Below are 20,822 nucleotides of genomic sequence, written 5' to 3'. Positions count from 1 at the left end.
CAGGAAAGGTTCAAAACATAGACAGTAAGAAGAGTCAGTCTTCTTGTACTAAAGTCGGCATTGTGCCATTTGTATTTAATTCCGATGCAATTTCTGTCTTTCATCGTCAACAAGAAAGTCCAAGGGATACAGTAAACCTGACGTCAAGCATCGGAATCTAAAACTGGTCTCACAGGAAGGCTGAAAACATAGACAGTAAGAGGAGTCAGTCTTCTTATACTTAACTCGGCATTGTGCCTTTTGTATTTAATTCCGATGCAATATCCGTGTTTCATCGTCAATAAGAAGGCACAGGGGATACAGTAAACCTGAAGTGAAGCATCGGAATCTAAAACAGGTCTCACAGGGAAGGTTCAAAACATAGGCAGTAAGAAGAGTCAGTCTCCTTGTGCCTAAGTCGGCATTGTGCCTTTTGTATTTAATTCCGATGCAGTTATGTGTTTCATAGTGAATAGAAGGTGAAAGCCGTACAGTAAACCTGAAGTGAACCATCGGAATCTAAAACTAATCTCACAGGAAAGGTTCTAAACATACACAGTGAGAAGAGTCAGTCTTCTTGTACTTAAGTCGGCATTGTGCATTTTTTATTTAATTCCGATGCAATTTCTGTGTTTCATCGTCAATAAGGAGGTCCAATGGATACAGTAAACCTGAAGTGAAGTAACTTAATCTAAAACTGGTATCACAGGAAAGGTTCACAACATAGACAGTAAGAAGTGTCAGTCTTTTGTACTTAAGTCTACATTGTGCGTTTTATATTTAATTCCGATGCAATTTCTGTGTGTCATCGTCAATAAGAAGGTCCAAGGGATACAGTAAGCCTGAAGTGAATCATCGGAATCTAAAACTGGTCTCACAGGATAGGTTCAAAACATAGACAGTAAGAAGAGTCGGTCTTTTTGTACTTATGTTGTCATTGTGCCTTTTGTATTTAATTCCGATGCAATTTCAGTGTTTCATCGTCAATAAGAAGTTCCTAGGGATACAGTAAACCTGAAGTGTAGCATCGAAATCTAAACTGGTCTCACACTAAAGTTTCATAACATAGATAGTAAGAAGAGTCAGTCTTCTTGTACTTAATAGGCATTGTGCCTTTTGTATTTAATTCCGATGCAATTTCTGTGTTTCATCGTCAATAAGGAGGTCCAAGGGATACAGTAAACCTGAAGTGAAGCATCAGAATCTAAAACTGTTCTCAAAGGAGAGGTTCAGATCATAGAATGTAAGAAGTGTCAGTCCTCTTGTACTTACGTCTGCATTGTGCTTTTTGTATTTAATTCCGTTGCAATTTCTGTGTTTCATCGTCAATAAGATGGACCAAATGATACAGTAAACCTGAAGTGAAGCATCGGAATCTAAAACTGGTCTCACAGGAAAGGTTCAAAGCATAGACAGTAAGAAAAGTCAGTCTTGTTGTACTTAAGTAGGAATTTTGCATTTGGTACCGAAATCCGATGAAATATTTGTTATTAATCGTCAATGAGAAATTCCAAGGGATACAGTAAACCTGAAGTGAAGGATCGGAAACTAAAACTGGTCTCACAAAAAGGGTTCAAATCATAGAATGTAAGAAGAGTCAGTCCTCTTGTACTTAAGAAGGCATTGTGCCTTTTGTATTTAATTCCGATGCAATTACTGTGTTTCATCATCAATAAGAAGGTCCAAGGGATACAGTAAACCTGAAGTGAAGCGTCGGAATCTAAAACTAGTCTCACAGGAAAGGTTCAAAGGATAGACAGTAAGAAGAGTCAGTCCTCTTGTACTTAAGTCGTCATTGTGCCTTTTGTATTATATTCCGATGCAACTTCTGTGTTTCATCGTCAATAAGAAGTTTCAAGGGATACAGTAAACCTGAACCAAAGCATCGGAATCTAAAATTGGTCTCACAGGAAAGGCTCAAATCATAGAATATTAGAAGAGTCAGTCTTCTTGTACTTTAGTGAGCATTGTGCCTTTTTTATTTAATTCCGATGCAATTTCTGTGTTTAGTCGTCAATTAGAATGTTAAAGGGATACAGTAACCCTGAAGTGAAGCATGGGAATCAGAAACTGGCCTCACAGGAAAGGTTCAAAAAATAGAATGTTATAAGAGTCAGTCCTCTTGCACTTAAGTCAGCATTGTGCCTTTTGTATTTAGTTCCGATGCAATATCTGTGTTTCATCGTCAATATGAAGGTCAAAGTGATACAGTAAACCTGAAGTGATGCATCGATATCTAAAACTGGTCTCACAGGAAAGGCTCAAAACACAGACAGTAAGAAGAATCAGTCATCTTGTACTTAAGTCGGCATTGTGCCTTTTGTATTTAGTTCCGATGCGATACAGAAAACCTGAAGTGAAGCATCGGAATCTAAAACTGGTCTCACAGGAAATTTTCAAAACGTAGACAGTGAGAAGAGTCAGTCTTCTTATTCTTAAGTCGGGAATGTGCCTTTTGTATTTAATTCCGATGCAATATTTGTGTTTCATCGTCAATATGAAGGTCCGAGGGATACAGTAAACCTGAAGTGAAGCAACGGAATCTAAATCATGTCTCATAGGAAAGGCTCAAATCATAGAATGTAAGAAGAGTCAGTCCTCCTGTACTTATGTCGGTATTGAGCCTATTGTATTTAATTCCGATGCAATTTCTGTGTTTCATCGTCAATAAGAACGTCCAGGGGATACAGTAAACTTGAAGTGAGGCATCGATATCTAAAACTGGTCTCACAAGAAAGGCTCAAATCATAGAATGTAAGAAGAGTCGGTCCTTCTGTCCTTAAGTCGGCATTGAGCCTATTGTATTTAATTCCAATGCAATTTATGTGTTTCATAGTCAATATATAGGTCCAAGGCATACAGAAGACCTGATGTGAAGCATCGGAATCTAAAACTGGTGTCACAAGAAAGGTTAAAACATAGACAGTAAGAAGTGTCAGTCTTCTTGTACTTAAGTCGGCATTGTACCTTTTTTCTTATTCCGATGCAATTTCTGCGTTTCATCGTCTATAACAAGATCCAAGGGGTACAGTAAACCTGAAGTGAAGCATCAGAATCTAAAACTGGACTCACAGGAAAGGTTCGAAACATAGACACTAAGAAGAGTCATTCTTCTTGTACTTAAGTCGGCAGTGTGCCTTTTGTTTTTAATTCGGATGCAATATCTGTGTTTCATCGTCAATATGAAGGTCCAAGGGATACAGAAAACCTGGAGTGAAGCACCGGAATCTAAAACTGGTCTCACAGGAAAGGTTCAAATCATAGACTGCAAGAAGAGACATTTCTGCTTTACTGAAGTCGGGATTGTGCCTTCTGTAATTAATTCCGATGCAATATCTGTGTTTCATCCCAATATGAAGGTCCAACGGATACAGAAAACCTGAAGTGAAGCATCGGAATCTACAACTGGTCTTACAGGAAAGGTTACAACATAGACAGTAAGAAGTGTCAGTCTTCTTGAACTTATGTCGGCATTGTACCATTTTTATTTAATTCCGATGCAATTTCTGTGTTTTTTCGTCAATAAGAAGATCCAAGGGATACAGTAAACCAGAAGTGAAACATCGGAATCTTAAACTGATCTCACAGGAAGGTTCAAGACAATAGACAGTAAGAAGAGTCAGTCTTCTTGTACTTGAGTCGCCATTATGGCTTTCGTATTTAATTCCGATTCTATTTCTATGTTTCATCGTCAATAAGAAGGTATAACGCATACAGTTAACATGAAGTGAAGCATCGATATCTAAAACTGGTCTCACAGGAAAGGCACAAATTTTAGAAGAGTCAGTCCCATTATACTTAAGCCGGCATTGTGCCCTTTGTATTTAATTCCGATGCGATGTACGTGTTTCATCGTCAATAAGAATGTCCAAGGGATACAGTAATCCTGAAGTGAAGCATCGGAATCTAAAACTGGTCTCACAGAAAAGGTTCAAAAGCATAGACAGTAAGAAGAGTCTGTCTTCTTGTACTTACGTCGACATTGTGCCTTTTGAATTTAATTCCGATGCATTTTCTGTGTTTCATCGTCAGTATGAACGTCCAAGAGATACAGAAAACCTGAAGTGAAGCATCGGAATCTAAAACTGGTCTCACAGGAGTGGTCCAAATCATTGACAGTAAGAAGAGACATTTCTCCTGTTCTTAAGTCGGCATTGTGTCTTTTGTATTTAATTACGATTCACTTTCTGTGTTTCATAGTCAATAAGAACATCCAAGGGATACAGCAAACCTGGAGTGAAGCATCGGAATCTAAAACTGGTCTCACAGGAATGGCTCAAATCATAGAATGTAAGAAGAGTCGGTCCTCTTGTACTTAAGTCAGCATTGTGCCTCTTGTATTTAATGCCGATGCAATTTCTGTGTTCATCGTCAATATGAAGGTCCAAGGGATACAGAAAACCAGAAGTAAAGCATCGGAATCTAAATCTGGTCTCACAGGAAATGTTCAAATCAGAGACAGTAAGAAGAGATATTTCTCCTGTACTTAAGTCGGCATTGTGCCTTTTGTATTTAATTCCGATGAAATTGCTGTGTTTCATCGGCAATATGAAGGTCAAAGGGATAAGGAAAAAATGAAGTGACGCATCGGAATCTAAAACTGGTCACACAGGAAAGGTTCAAAAATAGACAGTAAGAAGAGTCAGTCTTCCTGTACTTAAGTCGGCATCGTGCCTTTTGTATTTAATTCCGATGCAATTTCTGAGTTTCTTCGTCAATAAGAAGGTCCAAGGGATACAGTAACCCGTAGTGAAGCTTCCGAATCTAGAACTGGTCTCACAGGAATGGTTCAATACATAGACAGTGAGAAGACTCAGTCACCTTGCATTTACGCTGGCATTGTGCCTTTTATATTTAATTCCGATGCAATTTCTATGTTTCATCGTCAATAAGAAGGTCCAAGGGATGCAGAAAACCTGCAGTGAAGCATCGGAATTTAAAATCGGTCTCACAGGAAAAGTTCAAAGCATGGACAGTAAGAAGAGACATTCCTCTAGTACTTAAGTCGGCATTGTGCCTTTTGTGTTTAATTCCGATGCAATTTCTGTGTTTCATCGTCAAGAAGAAGGTCCAAGGGATAAAGTAAACCTACAGTGAAACATCGGAATCTAAAACTGGCCTCCCAGGAAAGGGTCAAATAGTAGACAGTAAGAAGAGTCAGTCTTCTTGTACTTAAGTCGGCCTTGTGCCTTTTGTATTTTATTCCGATGCAATATCTGTGTTTCATCGCCAATATGAAGGTCCAAGGGATAATGTAAACCTGAAATGAAGCATCGGCATCTAAATACCGGTCTCACAGGAAAGGCTCAAATCATAGAATGTAAGAAGAGTCAGTCCTCTTGTACTTAATCAGCATTGTGCCATTTTCATTTTATTCCGATGCAATTTCTGTGATTCATCGTCAATGAGAAGGTCCATGTGATACAGTAAACCTGAAGTGAAGCAACGATATCTAAAACTGGTCTCACAGGAAAGGCTCAAAACATAGACAGTAAGAAGAGACATCATCCTTGTACTTCAGTCGGCATTGTGCCTTTTGTATTTAATTCCGATGCAATTTCTGTGTTTCATCGTCAATAAGAAGGTCCATGGGATACAGTAAACCTGAAGTGAAGCATCGATATCTAAAACTGGTATCACAGGTAAGGCTCAAATCATAGAATGTAAAAAGAGTCAGTCGTCCTGTACTTAAGACGGCATTGAGAATATTGTTTTTAATTCCGATGCAATTTCTGTGTCTCATCGTCAAAAAGAAGGTTCAAGGGATACAGTAAACCTGAAGTGAAGCATCAGAATCAAAAACTGGTCTCACAGGAAAGGTTCAAAAGCATAGACAGTAAGAAGAGTCTGTCTTCTTGTACTTACGTCGGCATTGTGCCTTTTGAATTAAATTCCGATGCATTTTCTGTGTTTCATCGTCAATATGAAGGTCCAAGAGATACAGAAAACCTGAAGTGAAGCATCGGAATCTAAAAGTGGTCTCACAGGAGTGGTCCAAATCATTGACAGTAAGAAGAGACATTTCTCCTGTTCTTAAGTCGGCATTGTGTCTTTTGTATTTAATTACGATGCACTTTCTGTGTTTCATAGTCAATAAGAACATCCAAGGAATACAGCAAACCTGGAGTGAAGCATCGGAATCTAAAACTGGTCTCACAGGAATGGCTCAAATCATGGAATGTAAGAAGAGTCAGTCCTCTTGTACTTAAGTCAGCATTGTGCCTTTTGTATTTAATGCCGATGCAATTTCTGTGTTCATCGTCAATAAGAAGGTCCAAGTGATACAGTAAACCTGAAGTGAAGCATCGATATCTAAAACTGGTCTCACAGGAAAGGCTCAAAACATAGACAGTAAGAAGAGTCAGTCAACTTGTACTTAAGTTGCCATTGTGCCTTTTGTATTTAATTCCGATGCGATACAAAAAACCTGAAGTGAAGCATCGGAATCGAAAACTGGTCACACAGGAAAGGTACAAAACATAGACAGTAAGATGAGTCAGTCTTCTTGTAGTTAAGTCGGCAGTGTGCCTTTTGTATTTAATTCCAAAGCAATATCTGTGTTTTATCGTAAATATGAAGGTCCAAGGGATACAGAAACCCTGAAATGAAGCATCGGAATTTAATACTGGTCTCACAGGAAAGGTTCAAATCATAGACAGTAAGAAGAGACATTTCTCCTGTACTGAAGTCGGCATTGTGCCTTTTATATTTTATTCCGATTCAAAATCTGTGTTTCATTGTCAATATGAAGGTCCAAGGGAAACAGTAAACCTGACGTTAAGCATCGGAAACTAAAACTGGTCTCACAGGAAAGGCCCAAAACATAGACAGTAAGAAGAGTCAGTTTTCATGTACTTGATTAGGCATTGTGGCTTTTGTATTTAATTCCTATGCAATTTCTGTGTTTCATCGTCAATATGAAGGTCCAAGGGATACAGAAGACCTGAAGTGAAGAATCGGAATCTGAAACTCGTCTCACAGGAAAGGTTCATTTCATAGACCGTAAGAAGAGCCATTTCTCTTGTACTTAAGTCGGCATTGTGCCTCTTGTATTTAATTCCTATCCAATTTCTGTGTTTCATCGTCAATATGAGGGACCAAGGGATACAGAAAATCTGAAGTGAAGCATCGTAATCTAAAACTTTTCTCACAGGAAAGGTTCAAACATAGACAGTAAGAAGAGACATTCCTCCGGTGCTTAAGTCAGCATTGTGCCTTTTGAATTTATTGCGACGCAATTTCTGTGTTTCATCGTCAATATGAAGGTCCAAGGTATACAGAAAAAATGGAATGAACCATCGGAATTATAAAATAAATAAAATAAATAAAATTATGTTATTTTAAATATGTTAATTATTCTATCTGTATGATGGTGATTGTGATTGCAATTGTATTTGCTTATCTGGAACGTGGACGTTTCATTATTCGGTATCAGATGCTTGACAATGGCTTTCTCGTAAAGGCAATGTTACTTGTAGTTGACCGTGAAATAAAACTGAATAATCGTACTTCGTAATTAAATCGTTTCCAAAAACTGCTGCGGTAGGTGCGGACTCTTAATCTAAATCTCAATATTACAATAATTTGCCAGCCATGCCAATACGTCGTACAGAGGTGATTGTCTACTAAACATAAAAAAGTTACACAGTTAGTTCAATCAGATATATTCAATGAATAAGCCTACAGTTCATAATCCTACTTACTTTTATAAATATAAATTCTTTACAGAATCGAGTGCCTAGTGTGGTTGCAACTCGCAGTATTCTTCTATAACATGAAATATGGCGGTGTGCCAGACAATAAAATAAAATACGTGCTTCTCGCACCACTTCAACCAGAGCTCTCCTTTTTTAATCAAACATAAGAGTAACGTAATTGTGCTTTTGTTTTATCAGCGACACAGCGCTGCAGTTGTGTACCATAGGCTTTATTTATTTGTCATTGATTATTTATTTAATTAATATTTCGTGTTTCCGAGGAAACTCACGCTCGGCATGCAAATGTGCCTTTATGGAATCAAAAACTGGTCTCACAGGAAAGGTTTAAACATAGACAGTAAGAAGTGTCAGTCCTCTTGCACTTAAGTTGTCATTGTACCTTTCTTTTTAATTCCGATGCAATTTCTGTGTTTCATCGTCAATTAGAAGGTCCAACGGATACAGAAAACCTGAAGTGAAGCATCGGATTCTAAAACTGGTCTCACAGGAAAGGTTAAAACATAGACAGTAAGAAGTGTCAGTCTTCTTGTGCTTACGTCGGCAATGACTCATTTTTATATAATTCCGATGCAATTTCTGTGTTTTTTCGTCAATAAGAAGATCCAAGGTATACAGTAAACCTGAAGTGAAGCATCGGAACCTTAAACTGGTCTCACAGGAAAGGTTCAAAATATAGACAGTAAGAAGAGTCAGTCTTCTTGTACTTAAGTCTGCATAGTGCCTTTTGGATTAATTCCGATGCAATTTGTGTGTTTCATCGTCAGGAAGAAGGTCCAAGGGATACAGTAAACCTGAAGTGAAGCATCGGAATCTAAAACTGGTCTCACAGGAAAGGTTCAAAAGCATAGACAGTAAGAAGAGTCTGTCTTCTTGTACTTTCATCGGCATTGTGCCTTTTGAATTTAATTCCGATGCATTTTCTGTGTTTCATCGTCAATATGAAGGTCCAAGAGATACAGAAAACCTGAAGTGAAGCATCGGAATCTAAAACTGGTCTCACAGGAGTGGTCCAAATCATTGACAGTAAGAAGAGACATTTCTCCTGTTCTTAAGTCGGCATTGTGTCTTTTGTATTTAATTACGATGCACTTTCTGTGTTTCATAGTCAATAAGAACATCCAAGGGATACAGCAAACCTGGAGTGAAGCATCGGAATCTAAAACTGGTCTCACAGGAATGGCTCAAATCATAGAATGTATGAAGAGTCGGTCCTCTTGTACTTAAGTCAGCATTGTGCCTTTTGTATTTATTGCCGATGCAATTTCTGTGTTCATCGTCAATAAGAAGGTCCAAGTGATACAGTAACCCTGAAGTGAAGCATCGATATCTAAAACTGGTCTCACAGGAAAGGCTCAAAACATAGACAGTAAGAAGAGTCAGTCATCTTGTACTTAAGTTGGCATTGTGCCTTTTGTATTTAATTCCGATGCGATACAGAAAACCTGAAGTGAAGCATCGGAATCTAAAACTGGTCACACAGGAAAGGTACAAAACATAGACAGTAAGATGTGTCAGTCTTCTTGTACTTAAGTCGGCAGTGTGCCTTTTGTATTTAATTCCAAAGCAATATCTGTGTTTCATCGTAAATATGAAGGTCCAAGGGATACAGAAACCCTGAAATGAAGCATCGGAATTTAATACTGGTCTCACAGGAAAGGTTCAAATCATAGACAGTAAGAAGAGACATTTCTCCTGTACTGAAGTCGGCATTGTGCCTTTTATATTTTATTCCGATGCAAAATCTGTGTTTCATTGTCAATATGAAGGTCCAAGGGAGACAGTAAACCTGACGTGAAGCATCGGAATGTAAAACTGGTCTCACAGGAAAGGCCCAAAACATAGACAGTAAGAAGAGTCAGTCTACATGTACTTGATTAGGCATTGTGGCTTTCGTATTTAATTCCGATGCAATTTCTGTGTTTCATCGTCAATATGAAGGTCCAAGGGATACAGAAAACCTGAAGTGAAGAATCGGAATCTAAAACTCGTCTCACAGGAAAGGTTCATTTCATAGACCGTAAGAAGAGCCATTTCTCTTGTACTTAAGTCGGCATTGTGCCTCTTGTATTTAATTCCTATCCAATTTCTGTGTTTCATCGTCAATATGAGGGACCAAGGGATACAGAAGATATGAAGTGAAGCATCGTAATCTAAAACTCTTCTCACAGGAAAGGTTCAAACATAGACAGTAAGAAGAGACATTCCTCCGGTGCTTAAGTCAGCATTGTGCCTTTTGAATTTATTGCGACGCAATTTCTGTGTTTCATCGTCAACATGAAGGTCCAAGGTATACAGAAAAAATGGAATGAACATCGGAATTATAAAATAAATAAAATAAATAAAATTATATTATTTTAAATATGTTAATTATTCTATCTGTATGATGGTGATTGTGATTGCAATTGTATTTGCTTATCTGGAACGTGGACGTTTCATTATTCGGTATCAGACGCTTGACAATGGCTTTCTCGTAAAGGCAATGTTACTTGTAGTTGACCGTGAAATAAAACTGAATAATCGGATTTCGTAATTAAATCGTTTCCAAAGACTGCTGCGGTAGGTGCGGACTCTTAATCTAAATCTCAATATTACAATAATTTGCCAGCCATGCCAATACGTCGTACAGACGTGATTGTCTACTAAACATAAAAAAGTTACACAGTTAGTTCAATCAGATATATTCAATGAATAAGCCTACAGTTCATAATCCTACTTACTTTTATAAATATAAATTCTTTACAGAATCGAGTGCCTAGTGTGGTTGCAACTCGCAGTATTCTTCTATAACATGAAATATGGCGGTGTGCCAGACAATAAAATAAAATACGTGCTTCTCGCACCACTTCAACCAGAGCTCTCCTTTTTTAATCAAACATAAGAGTAACGTAATTGTGCTTTTGTTTATCAGCGACACAGCGCTGCAGTTGTGTGCCATAGGCTTTATTTATTTGTCATTGATTATTTATTTAATTAATATTTCGTGTTTCCCAGGAAACTCACGCTCGGCATGCAAATGTGCCTTTATAGAATCTAAAACATGTCTCACAGGAAAGGTTAAAACATAGACAGTAAGAAGTGTCAGTCTTCTTGTACTTACGTCGGCATTGTATCATCTTTATATAATTCCGATGCAATTTCTGTGTTTTTTCGTCAATAAGAAGATCCAAGGTATAGAGTAAACCTGAAGTGAAGCATCGGAACCTTAAACTGGTCTCACAGGAAAGGTTCAAAATACAGACAGTAAGAAGAGTCAGTCTTCTTGTACTTAAGTCTACATAGTGCGTTTTGTAATTAATTCCGATGCACTTTGTGTGTTTCATCGTCAGGAAGAAGGTCCAAGGGATACAGTAAACCTGAAGTGAAGCATCGGAATCTAAAACTGGTCTCACAGGAAAGGTTCAAAAGCATAGACAGTAAGAAGAGTCTGTCTTCTTGTACTTACGTCGGCACTGTGCCTTTTGAATTTAATTCCGATGCATTTTCTGTGTTTCATCGTCAATATGAAGGTCCAAGAGATACAGAAAACCTGAAGTGAAGCATCGGAATCTAAAACTGGTCTCACAGGAATGTTCCAAATCATTGACAGTAAGAAGAGACATTTCTCCTGTACTTAAGTCGGCATTGTGTCTTTTGTATTTAATTACGATGCACTTTCTGTGTTTCATAGTCAATAAGAAGATCCAAGGGATACAGCAAACCTGGAGTGAAGCATCGATATCTAAAACTGGTCTCACAGGAAAGGCTCAAATCATAGACAGAAAGAAGAGTCAGTCATCTTGTACTTAAGTCGGCATTGTGCCTTTTGTATTTAATTCCGATGCGATACAGAAAACCTGAAGTGAAGCATCGGAATCTATAACTGGTCTCACAGGAAAGGTACAAAACACAGACAGTAAGAAGAGTCAGTCTTCTTGTACGTAAGTCGGCAGTGTGCCTTTTGTATTTAATTCCAAAGCAATATCTATGTTTCATCGTCGATATGAAGGTCCAACGGATACAGAAAACCTGAAGTGAAGCATCGGAAACTAACACTGGTCTCTCAGGAAAGGTTAAAACATAGACAGTAAGAAGTGTCAGTCTTCTTGTACTTACGTCGGCATTGTACCATTTTTATTTAACTCCGATGCAATTTCTGTGTTTTTTCGTCAATAAGAAGATCCGAGGGATACAGTAAACCTGAAGTGAAGCATCGGATACTTAAACTGGTCTCACAGGAAAGGTTCAAAATATAGTCAATTAGAAGAGTCAGTCTTCCTGTACCTATGACTGCATAGTGCCTTTTGTATTTAATTCCGATGCAATTTCTGTGTTTCATCGTCAATATGAAGGTCCAAGGGAACAGAAAACCTAAAAGAGTAGCATCGGAATCTAAAACTGGTCTCACAGGAAAGGTTCAAATCGTAGACAGTAAGAAGAGACTTTCCTCCTGTACTTAAGCCAGCATTGTGCCTTTTATATTTTATTCCGATGCAAAATCTGTGTTTCATCGTCAATATGAAGGTCCAAGAGATACAGTAAACCTGACGTGAAGCATCGGAATCTAAAACTGGTCACACAGGAAAGGCCCAAAACATAGACAGTAAGAAGAGTCAGTCTTCATGTACTTGAGTCGGCATTGTGGCTTTTGTATTTAAATCCGATGCAATTTCTGTGTTTCATCGTCAATATGAAGGTCCAAGGGATACAGAAAACCTGAAGTGAAGAATCGGAATCTAAAACTCGTTTCACAGGAAAGGTTCATTTCATAGCCCGTAAGAAGAGCCATTTCTCTTGTACTTAAGTCGGCATTGTGCCTCTTGTATTTAACTCCTATACAATTTCTGTGTTTCATCGTCAATATGAAGGTCCAAGCTATACAGAAAAAGTGGAATGAACCATCGGAATCTAAAACTGGTCTTACAGGAAAGGTTAAAACATAGACACTAAGAAGTGTCAGTCTTCTTGTACTTACGTCGGCATTGTACCATTTGTATTTAATTCCGATGCAATTTCTGTGTTTTTTCGTCAATAAGAAGATCCAAGGTATACAGTAAACCTGAAGTGAAGCATCGGAATCTAAAACTTATCTCACAGGAAAGGCTTTACACATAGACAGTATGAAGAGTCAGTCTTCTTGTACTTAAGACGGCATTGTGCCTCTTGTATTTAATTCCGGTGCAATTTTATGTTTCATCGTCAATAAGAAGGTCCAAGGGATACAGTATACCTGGAGTGAAGCATCGATATCTAAAACTGGTATCACAAGAAAGGCTCAAATAATAGAATGAAAGATGTGTCAGTCCTCCTGTACTTAAGTCGGCATTGAGCCTATTGTATTTAATTCCGATGCAATTTCTGTGTTTCATCCTCAAAAAGAAGGTCCAAGGGATACAGTAAACCTAAAGTGAAGCATCGGAATCTAAAACTGGTCTCACAGCAAAGGTTCAAAACATAGACAGTAAGAAGAGTCAGTCTTCTTGTACTTAAGTCGGCATTGTGCCTTTTGTATTTCATTACGGTGCGATACAGAAGACCTGAAGTGAAGCATCGGAATCTAAAACTGGTCTCACAGGAAAGGTTTAAATCATAGACAGTAAGAACAGACATTTCTCCTGTACTTAAGTTGGCATTGTGCCTTTTGTATTTAATTCCAGTGTAATTTCATTGTTTCATCGTCAATATGAAGGTCCAACGGATACAGAAAACCTGATGTGAAGCTTCGGAATCTAAAACTGTTCTCACAGGATAGGTTCAAAACATAGACAGTAAGAAGAGTCAGACATCTTCTACTTAAGTCTTCATTGTTCCTTTTGTGTTTAATTCCGATGCAATTTCTGTATTTCATCGTCAATATGAGGGTCCAAAGGATACAGAAAACCTGAAGTGATGCATCAGAATCTAAAACTGGTCTCCCAGGAAAGGTTCAAATCATAGACAGTAAAAAGAGACACTTCAACTGTACTTAAGTCGGCATTGTGCCTTTTGTACTTAATTCCGATGCTATTTCTGTGTTCATCGTCAATATGAAGGTCCAACGGATACAGAAAACCTGAAGTGAAGGTTCGGAACCTAAACTGGTCTCACAGGAAAGGTTAAAACACAGACAGTATGAAGTATCAGTCTTCTTGTACTTAAGTCGGCATTGTACCTTTTTTATTTAATTCGGATGCAATTTCTGTGTTTCATCGACAATAAGAAGGTCCAAGGGATACAGGAAACCTGAAGTGAAGCATCGGAAACTTAAACTGGTCTCACAGGAAAGGTTCAAAACATAGACAGTAAGAAGAGTCAGTCTTCTTGTACTTAAGTCTGCATTGACCTTTTTGTATTTAATTCCGATGCAATTTCTGTATTTCATCGTCAATATGAAGGTCCAAGGGATACAGAAAACCTGAAGTGAAGCATCAGAATCTAAAACTGGTCTAACAGGAAAGGTTCAAAACATAGACAGTAAGAAGAGGCAGTTTTCTAGTACTTAAGTCGGCATTGTACTTTTTCATTAAATTCCGATTCAATTTCTGTGTTTCATCGTCAATAAGAAGGTCCAAGGGATACAGAAAGCCTGAAGTGAAGCATCGGAATCTAAAACTGGTCTCACAGGATAGATTCAAAACATAGGCAGTAAGAAGAGATAGTCTTCTCGTATTTAAGTCGGCATTGTGCCTCTTGTATTTAACTCCGGTGCCATTTCTGTGTTTCATCGTCTATAAGTATGTACAAGGGATACTGTTAACCTGAAGTGAAGCATAGATTTCTAAAACTGGTCTCACAGGAAAGGCTAAAATCATAGAATGTAAGAAGTGTCAGTCTTCTTGTACTTAAGACGGCATTGTGCCTTTTGTATTTAATTCCATGCAATTTCTGTGTTTCATCGTCAGGAAGAAGGTCCAGGGTGTACAGTAAACCTGAAGTGAAGCATCGGAATCTAAAACTGGTCTCACAGGAATGGTTGAAAACATAGACAGTAAGAAGAGTCAGTCGTATTGTAATTAAGTCGGCATTGTGCCTTTTTTATTTAATTCCGATGCAATTTCTGTGTTTCATCGTCAATAAGAAGTTCCAAGGGATACAGTAAACCTGAAGTGAAGCATCGGAATCTAAAACTGGTCTCACAGGAAAGGCTCTAAACATAGACAGTAAGAAAATTAAGTCTTCCCTTACTTAAGACGGCATTGTGCCTCTTGTATTTAATTCCGGTGCAATTTTTGTGTTACAACGTCAATAAGAAGGTCCAAGGGATACAGTCAACCTGATGTGAAGCATCGGAATCTAGAACTGGTCTCACAGGAATCGTTCAAACCGTAGACATTAAGAAGAGACATTCCTCTAGTACTTAAGTCGGCATTGTGCTTTTTGTATCTGAATCCGATGCAATTACTGTGTTTCATCGTCAATATCAAGGACCAATTGAAACAGAAAACATGAAGTGAAGCATCGGAATCTAAAACAGGTCTCACCAGAATGGTTTAAAACATAGACACTAAGAAGAGACAATCCTCCTGTACTTCGGTCGGCATTGTGCCTTTTGTATTTAATTCCGATGCAATTTCTGTGTTTCATCGTCAGTAAGAAGGTCCAAGGGATACAGCATACCTGGAGTGATGCATCGATATCTAAAACTGGTATCACAAGAAAGGCTCAAAAGCGTAGAATGACAGATGAGAGAGTCCTCCTGTACTTAAGTCGGCATTGAGCCTATTGTATTTAATTCCGAAGCAATTTCTGTGTTTCATCGTCAACGAGAAGGTCCAAGGCATACAGTTAACCTCACGTGATGCATCTGTACATAAAACTGGTCTCACAGGAAAGGCTCAATACATAGACCGTAAGAAGAGTCAGTCTTCTTGTACTTAAGCCGGCATTGTGCCTTTTGTATTTAATTACGACGCGATACAGAAAACCTGAAGTGAAGCATCGGAATCTAAAACTGGTCTCACAGGAAGGGTTCAAAACATAGACAGTAAGAGGAGTCAGTCTTCTTGTACTTAAGTCGGCAGTGTGCCTTTTGTATTTAATTCCAAAGCAATATCTGTGTTTCATCGTAAATATGAAGGTCCAAGGGATACAGAAACCCTGAAATGAAGCATCGGAATTTAATACTGGTCTCACAGGAAAGGTTCAAATCATAGACAGTAAGAAGAGACATTTCTCCTGTACTGAAGTCGGCATTGTGCCTTTTATATTTTATTCCGATGCAAAATCTGTGTTTCATTGTCAATATGAAGGTCCAAGGGAGACAGTAAACCTGACGTGAAGCATCGGAATGTAAAACTGGTCTCACAGGAAAGGCCCAAAACATAGACAGTAAGAAGAGTCAGTCTACATGTACTTGATTAGGCATTGTGGCTTTCGTATTTAATTCCGATGCAATTTCTGTGTTTCATCGTCAATATGAAGGTCCAAGGGATACAGAAAACCTGAAGTGAAGAATCGGAATCTAAAACTCGTCTCACAGGAAAGGTTCATTTCATAGACCGTAAGAAGAGCCATTTCTCTTGTACTTAAGTCGGCATTGTGCCTCTTGTATTTAATTCCTATCCAATTTCTGTGTTTCATCGTCAATATGAGGGACCAAGGGATACAGAAGATATGAAGTGAAGCATCGTAATCTAAAACTCTTCTCACAGGAAAGGTTCAAACATAGACAGTAAGAAGAGACATTCCTCCGGTGCTTAAGTCAGCATTGTGCCTTTTGAATTTATTGCGACGCAATTTCTGTGTTTCATCGTCAACATGAAGGTCCAAGGTATACAGAAAAAATGGAATGAACATCGGAATTATAAAATAAATAAAATTATATTATTTTAAATATGTTAATTATTCTATCTGTATGATGGTGATTGTGATTGCAATTGTATTTGCTTATCTGGAACGTGGACGTTTCATTATTCGGTATCAGACGCTTGACAATGGCTTTCTCGTAAAGGCAATGTTACTTGTAGTTGACCGTGAAATAAAACTGAATAATCGGATTTCGTAATTAAATCGTTTCCAAAGACTGCTGCGGTAGGTGCGGACTCTTAATCTAAATCTCAATATTACAATAATTTGCCAGCCATGCCAATACGTCGTACAGACGTGATTGTCTACTAAACATAAAAAAGTTACACAGTTAGTTCAATCAGATATATTCAATGAATAAGCCTACAGTTCATAATCCTACTTACTTTTATAAATATAAATTCTTTACAGAATCGAGTGCCTAGTGTGGTTGCAACTCGCAGTATTCTTCTATAACATGAAATATGGCGGTGTGCCAGACAATAAAATAAAATACGTGCTTCTCGCACCACTTCAACCAGAGCTCTCCTTTTTTAATCAAACATAAGAGTAACGTAATTGTGCTTTTGTTTATCAGCGACACAGCGCTGCAGTTGTGTGCCATAGGCTTTATTTATTTGTCATTGATTATTTATTTAATTAATATTTCGTGTTTCCCAGGAAACTCACGCTCGGCATGCAAATGTGCCTTTATAGAATCTAAAACATGTCTCACAGGAAAGGTTAAAACATAGACAGTAAGAAGTGTCAGTCTTCTTGTACTTACGTCGGCATTGTATCATCTTTATATAATTCCGATGCAATTTCTGTGTTTTTTCGTCAATAAGAAGATCCAAGGTATAGAGTAAACCTGAAGTGAAGCATCGGAACCTTAAACTGGTCTCACAGGAAAGGTTCAAAATACAGACAGTAAGAAGAGTCAGTCTTCTTGTACTTAAGTCTACATAGTGCGTTTTGTAATTAATTCCGATGCACTTTGTGTGTTTCATCGTCAGGAAGAAGGTCCAAGGGATACAGTAAACCTGAAGTGAAGCATCGGAATCTAAAACTGGTCTCACAGGAAAGGTTCAAAAGCATAGACAGTAAGAAGAGTCTGTCTTCTTGTACTTACGTCGGCACTGTGCCTTTTGAATTTAATTCCGATGCATTTTCTGTGTTTCATCGTCAATATGAAGGTCCAAGAGATACAGAAAACCTGAAGTGAAGCATCGGAATCTAAAACTGGTCTCACAGGAATGTTCCAAATCATTGACAGTAAGAAGAGACATTTCTCCTGTACTTAAGTCGGCATTGTGTCTTTTGTATTTAATTACGATGCACTTTCTGTGTTTCATAGTCAATAAGAAGATCCAAGGGATACAGCAAACCTGGAGTGAAGCATCGATATCTAAAACTGGTCTCACAGGAAAGGCTCAAATCATAGACAGAAAGAAGAGTCAGTCATCTTGTACTTAAGTCGGCATTGTGCCTTTTGTATTTAATTCCGATGCGATACAGAAAACCTGAAGTGAAGCATCGGAATCTATAACTGGTCTCACAGGAAAGGTACAAAACACAGACAGTAAGAAGAGTCAGTCTTCTTGTACGTAAGTCGGCAGTGTGCCTTTTGTATTTAATTCCAAAGCAATATCTATGTTTCATCGTCGATATGAAGGTCCAACGGATACAGAAAACCTGAAGTGAAGCATCGGAAACTAACACTGGTCTCTCAGGAAAGGTTAAAACATAGACAGTAAGAAGTGTCAGTCTTCTTGTACTTACGTCGGCATTGTACCATTTTTATTTAACTCCGATGCAATTTCTGTGTTTTTTCGTCAATAAGAAGATCCGAGGGATACAGTAAACCTGAAGTGAAGCATCGGATACTTAAACTGGTCTCACAGGAAAGGTTCAAAATATAGTCAATTAGAAGAGTCAGTCTTCCTGTACCTATGACTGCATAGTGCCTTTTGTATTTAATTCCGATGCAATTTCTGTGTTTCATCGTCAATATGAAGGTCCAAGGGAACAGAAAACCTAAAAGAGTAGCATCGGAATCTAAAACTGGTCTCACAGGAAAGGTTCAAATCATAGACAGTAAGAAGAGACTTTCCTCCTGTACTTAAGCCAGCATTGTGCCTTTTATATTTTATTCCGATGCAAAATCTGTGTTTCATCGTCAATATGAAGGTCCAAGAGATACAGTAAACCTGACGTGAAGCATCGGAATCTAAAACTGGTCACACAGGAAAGGCCCAAAACATAGACAGTAAGAAGAGTCAGTCTTCATGTACTTGAGTCGGCATTGTGGCTTTTGTATTTAAATCCGATGCAATTTCTGTGTTTCATCGTCAATATGAAGGTCCAAGGGATACAGAAAACCTGAAGTGAAGAATCGGAATCTAAAACTCGTTTCACAGGAAAGGTTCATTTCATAGCCCGTAAGAAGAGCCATTTCTCTTGTACTTAAGTCGGCATTGTGCCTCTTGTATTTAACTCCTATACAATTTCTGTGTTTCATCGTCAATATGAAGGTCCAAGCTATACAGAAAAAGTGGAATGAACCATCGGAATCTAAAACTGGTCTTACAGGAAAGGTTAAAACATAGACACTAAGAAGTGTCAGTCTTCTTGTACTTACGTCGGCATTGTACCATTTGTATTTAATTCCGATGCAATTTCTGTGTTTTTTCGTCAATAAGAAGATCCAAGGTATACAGTAAACCTGAAGTGAAGCATCGGAATCTAAAACTTATCTCACAGGAAAGGCTTTACACATAGACAGTATGAAGAGTCAGTCTTCTTGTACTTAAGACGGCATTGTGCCTCTTGTATTTAATTCCGGTGCAATTTTATGTTTCATCGTCAATAAGAAGGTCCAAGGGATACAGTATACCTGGAGTGAAGCATCGATATCTAAAACTGGTATCACAAGAAAGGCTCAAATAATAGAATGAAAGATGTGTCAGTCCTCCTGTACTTAAGTCGGCATTGAGCCTATTGTATTTAATTCCGATGCAATTTCTGTGTTTCATCCTCAAAAAGAAGGTCCAAGGGATACAGTAAACCTAAAGTGAAGCATCGGAATCTAAAACTGGTCTCACAGCAAAGGTTCAAAACATAGACAGTAAGAAGAGTCAGTCTTCTTGTACTTAAGTCGGCATTGTGCCTTTTGTATTTCATTACGGTGCGATACAGAAAACCTGAAGTGAAGCATCGGAATCTAAAACTGGTCTCACAGGAAAGGTTTAAATCATAGACAGTAAGAACAGACATTTCTCCTGTACTTAAGTTGGCATTGTGCCTTTTGTATTTAATTCCAGTGTAATTTCATTGTTTCATCGTCAATATGAAGGTCCAACGGATACAGAAAACCTGATGTGAAGCTTCGGAATCTAAAACTGTTCTCACAGGATAGGTTCAAAACATAGACAGTAAGAAGAGTCAGACATCTTCTACTTAAGTCTTCATTGTTCCTTTTGTGTTTAATTCCGATGCAATTTCTGTATTTCATCGTCAATATGAGGGTCCAAAGGATACAGAAAACCTGAAGTGATGCATCAGAATCTAAAACTGGTCTCCCAGGAAAGGTTCAAATCATAGACAGTAAAAAGAGACACTTCAACTGTACTTAAGTCGGCATTGTGCCTTTTGTACTTAATTCCGATGCTATTTCTGTGTTCATCGTCAATATGAAGGTCCAACGGATACAGAAAACCTGAAGTGAAGGTTCGGAACCTAAACTGGTCTCACAGGAAAGGTTAAAACACAGACAGTATGAAGTATCAGTCTTCTTGTACTTAAGTCGGCATTGTACCTTTTTTATTTAATTCGGATGCAATTTCTGTGTTTCATCGACAATAAGAAGGTCCAAGGGATACAGGAAACCTGAAGTGAAGCATCGGAAACTTAAACTGGTCTCACAGGAAAGGTTCAAAACATAGACAGTAAGAAGAGTCAGTCTTCTTGTACTTAAGTCTGCATTGACCTTTTTGTATTTAATTCCGATGCAATTTCTGTATTTCATCGTCAATATGAAGGTCCAAGGGATACAGAAAACCTGAAGTGAAGCATCAGAATCTAAAACTGGTCTAACAGGAAAGGTTCAAAACATAGACAGTAAGAAGAGGCAGTTTTCTAGTACTTAAGTCGGCATTGTACTTTTTCATTAAATTCCGATTCAATTTCTGTGTTTCATCGTCAATAAGAAGGTCCAAGGGATACAGAAAGCCTGAAGTGAAGCATCGGAATCTAAAACTGGTCTCACAGGATAGATTCAAAACATAGGCAGTAAGAAGAGATAGTCTTCTCGTATTTAAGTCGGCATTGTGCCTCTTGTATTTAACTCCGGTGCCATTTCTGTGTTTCATCGTCTATAAGTATGTA

The sequence above is a fragment of the Schistocerca piceifrons genome, unplaced genomic scaffold, assembly GCF_021461385.2.
Source record: "Schistocerca piceifrons isolate TAMUIC-IGC-003096 unplaced genomic scaffold, iqSchPice1.1 HiC_scaffold_1808, whole genome shotgun sequence".
Taxonomy (NCBI): domain Eukaryota; kingdom Metazoa; phylum Arthropoda; class Insecta; order Orthoptera; family Acrididae; genus Schistocerca; species Schistocerca piceifrons.
The sequence above is the reverse complement of the archived record's forward strand: the minus strand, read 5'-3'. Positions refer to the sequence as shown.